Raw genomic sequence first — 4,623 nt, 5'->3', positions numbered from 1 at the left:
CACAGGTGGGTTGGGGGTTTAGTTGTTATTTTCTTGCATATAGCCTAGGGATTATGTCAGCATCATTTGTTGTAAGGATTGTTACCTATAAATTAACTGGGCAACATCATCACCAGTTTATTGGCTGTCCTCATGAGGTTTGTTTCTGGACTCAATTGCTTTACACATCTATTGGTATGCATATATGTGCATATATGTAGAGTGTGTATACGTGTGTGTGTGTGTGTGTGTGTGTGTGTGTGTGTGTGTGTGTGCATAGTCTTGCTTACTGAACCTCTAGTATCAAACTTCAGGTTCAATTTTTCCCTCTTCAAAGTTGTTTTAGTTATCTTAGCTATCATACATTTTAGTATCAGCTTATCATTTTCCCCAAAGCATCCTGTGACTTTGATTGAAATTGTATTAAATCTACAAGTAAACTTGGGGAAAATGAACATCTTGTAAAGTTTTAAAAGATTTATTTGTATTTATTTATTTATATATAATGTGTGTGTGTCATGTATGTGAAGGTGCCCACACAGGGGAGAAGAGGGGGTTGGGTCCCCTGGGGCTGGAGTTACAGGTGCTTGTGAGCTGTCCAATGTGGGTGCTGGGAACCAAACTCTGACCGTTTGGAAGAGCAACAAGTGCTCTTAATTACAGAACCATCTCTCCAGTTTTAAGAATGGACATTTTAATAGTAATGACAAGTGTTTGAGCATTACTATTAAAACTGAGAAACTGAGCACTTTCTCTTCAGTTACTGAAGTTCTTAAATTTCTCAATAATGTATTTTAGTTTTACTGTACAGGTCTTATAAAAGGTTTTATTAAATTTACCTCTATAAAGTCAATGTATGCTTATGCTTTTATAAATTATGTTTTCGAAAATTCTGTTTTTTTCTTTTGGCTTGTTTACTTTTTGGTTTTTTTTTTTTTTTTTTTTTTTTTTGGTTTTTCGAGACAGGGTTTCTCTGTGTAGCTTTGCGCCTTTCCTGGAACTCACTTGGTAGTCCAGGCTGGCCTCGAACTCACAGAGATCCGCCTGGCTCTGCCTCCCGAGTGCTGGGACTAAAGGCGTGCGCCACCACCGCCCGGCTTTGGCTTGTTTACTTTTTGAAACACAGTCTCACTACGTATTCTTGGCTGGACTGGAGCTCATTAGGTAGACCAGGCTGGCATCAAACTCAGATCTGCCTGCCTCTGCCTTTCTCCTAAGTGCTGATATTAAAAACATGCACTGTCACACCCATTGAAACCTTATTTTTCAATTGTTTGTTTCTGGTGCCTAGAATTACTGCTGAGTTTAACATATTGACATTGTTTCCCAAAGCCTTCTTAAAACTCTTACTTCTAGTAGCTTTATTACACTTTTTAAAAGAATTTTCTATACACAAACTCATGTTGAATAAAGAAAATTTTACTATTTCTTGTCCAATCTATATGTTCTTTCTTGCTTTTTTTCCCCGCAAGCCAGGACTTGAAGTACAGAGGTGAATAGAAATGATGAGAATAGTCACCACACTTCATTCCTGCTGAGTACTGAAGCATTCACTCTTTTGATATTAACTCCAATATTAAGTCCAATGTTAGTTTAAGATTTTTAAACAGATGTTCCTCACCAGGTCATTGACGTTCCCTTGCATGTCTAGTTGGCTGATGGCTTTTATCACAACTAGATGTTGGGTCTTGTCAAATGCTTTATTTTTTATTTATTTATTTTTGTTGTTGTTGTTGGAGATAGGATTTCTCTGTGTGACTTTGGCGCCTTTCCTGGAACTCACTCTGTAGATCAGGCTAGCCTGGGACTCACAGAGATCCACCTGTCTCTGCCTCCCAAGTGCTGGGATTAAAGGCATGCACTACCACCACCCAGCAAATGCTTTTTTTAAAAAAATAACCCATTAGGATAGTCAAATTTTGTCTCTAGCTAATCTAAAGAAAACTTGGCTGAGTTTTCAAATGTTAAACTAAACATAAATTTCTCAGATACGCCCTGGTTCTGTTGGTGATTTCAGATTAGCTTTTGGCTACCCCATCAGAGATACTAGCAACATCTAATGGAAGCCTCCTCTTCAGATGTGCAGGCACAACCTGAGGTAGGGTAGGGGGCTTTCTTTTGAGCTCCTATCATGCAAATGCTGAGAAAACCTGAGGATCCACTACTGGGGTTGATTTTCAGAACAACTAGTCTCTGCTAATCTCTCATCCTAACTTTCTTCTCTCAGCTCCTGAGCTCACGGTTCTTTCATGAAGGCTTCTCAGAGTTAGAAATATCTTAGGCATCATTGAACAGTCTTCAAGCCAATCCTTACTACAGTATCTCAGTTAAACAGTTACTTGTCATTGACTTGAAATAACTTGGGAGAGGAGACCCATAACATCCTGATTTCTCAGGTACAACTAGGTTAAGAAATGGAGGAGGTTAGAACACTATGCCATTACAACTGGGATTTCAGTTTTTCCTAAAAACTTTCAGTTCTCCTAAAATCTACTGCTTAAAACATTTTTATAAAGTTTTTTTTTTTTTACAGTAGGTTCTACAAACACCCATGTATTCTCAGAATCTCTTGAGTTTTTCATGTAATTAAAAGGAAAAGTATTTATTTTTATAACAATCAAATATATAGGCACACACTGTTACCATGACCACAGAGAACTTCATCCAAAAATTACCACATATTTTCAATGTTCATACTTACTCTCTGTTTATATTCATTTATTTGAAAGGCTAATCACAAAGGATTCAGGGTACTGGGGTTGGAATTCCAAGTCAGCAATCAACTTGTATGTGTGACTTCAGGAAAACTATTTTATCTTTCTGTGCTTCCTTTTCCTTCTGTGTACAATGGAAAAAATTAAATTATTTCATTCATAGTATAGTTATAAAGATTAAAGTTAATTAGTGTATCATATATAAATATCAATGTTATTACATAGTACCAACTTATTTCCAGTTGTTAATAAGACAGACAGACAAAATACAATATGCATTAATGATTATTTATTAGTTGGAGAACAAACACTACCATAACATATTATACAAAGATTTAATTGATAAATAGAAATAGTGATAGAGTTAATTAGCCAATTATATGACCCCACAACATAGACAATGACCACTTTAATTCAGCAAAATGCTATCACTTGTCATATACATGTAGTTTGTTAAAATTTACATTTATAGTTTGTTTATGTTTAATTTAAAATTGGATTTCAATTCAACATCATATGAATTAGAGCCATATAGAATTCATATTGTTTCATGTTATGCATATTTAAGTAAAGTGCTAATCAAAGAAGTTTCTGGACACTTGGAGTCTATAATGTAATTTTATCCTTCAAATTTAAGATAGATGATACACTGAAGTCGTTCTCTCTTTAACAAAATATTCTCTTTTGTGGTTGTCCTCAGTGATTGAGACTTAAGACAGGTGACTTCTGTCCAAAGGCAGACATGTAGGGGACAGTGGGCTGTTTTGAAGCTTCTGAGTCAGGGAGGCTCAGCTACCACTCTTAGGGTCCAAGGTATGGAAATAAGAAGAGTTCTTGTGTCTCTGTGATGGAGAAAAATAAGGATGAAGACACGGAAAAAGCTATGCAGAACTAACAAATGTTGCGTTCCTTCAATGCCAGGCACCACGTCTATGACAATTCTATTATCTGTGGGCAGATTTCTCACTTACTAGAAGAGAAAATGGGGTTCAGGAAAATTAATAACTAACCTAAGGTCACAGAGCTAGAAAATAGTATAAACAGGTCTCCACACCGTTGTCTTCCTAGCTACCAGAAATGACCACTTCACCATAGCTTAGCTTCTAAAAGCTAATGATGAGTTCTGAGGGGAAGACCTGTGATCAGGATTCCTTCCCAGGAATTCCAGAACATGAGCTTTGTTAGAATGACCAAACTGCAACAGCATTCATGAGCTTCTGAAGCACAGGAGGAATCATTTGGCAAGAGGACTGGATTATTGAGGTGGTGAACCTTATGCGTTAACGTGATAGGGTTATGGGATTCCTAAATAGCTATAGATAGTTATACATTATTCTTGGGTGTGTCTGTGAAGGCATTTCTAAAACAGATTAACATTCAGAGGGATGGCCTAAGTAGAGTAGATGGACTTTCTCAAGAGGGGTGGAGGGTAATCATTCAGTCTATTGCGGTTCTGAATAGAACAAAACATAAAGGAAAGCTGATTTAACTCTGCCTGACTGCTGAGGCAGAGACATCAGTCTTGTGCTTTTTGCACTCTGGTTCTCAGGCCTTCACACCAAAATTGGAATTTACACTCTTGGTACTATGGTTCTTAGGCCTTCAGACTGTACCACTAGCTTTCCTGTGTCTTCAGATTACAGAACAGCACACTGTGGGTCTTCTTAGTCTCTGAAGTCACACAAGCCAATAGAATACAATAAATCTCCATATAGGCACAGATATGGAGGCATCTAGAAGGAACTGATTCTCAGGATTCCAAAAACTTTTGCTACAGCTCAGAGCCATGGGAGAGTTTCTATGAGACATAAATTTCTTTCCTTAGCTATGCTAAAGAAGACCCATGGCCATCTATTTTCTCAAGTGGGTTCGTGACCTCAAATAATTATAGACACAAATATGCCTGGGAAAAATGGTCTTCCCCACCCTT

This window comes from Peromyscus eremicus, chromosome 4 (genome assembly GCF_949786415.1).
Source record: "Peromyscus eremicus chromosome 4, PerEre_H2_v1, whole genome shotgun sequence".
NCBI lineage: Eukaryota > Metazoa > Chordata > Mammalia > Rodentia > Cricetidae > Peromyscus > Peromyscus eremicus.
This window is presented reverse-complemented; position numbering follows the sequence as displayed.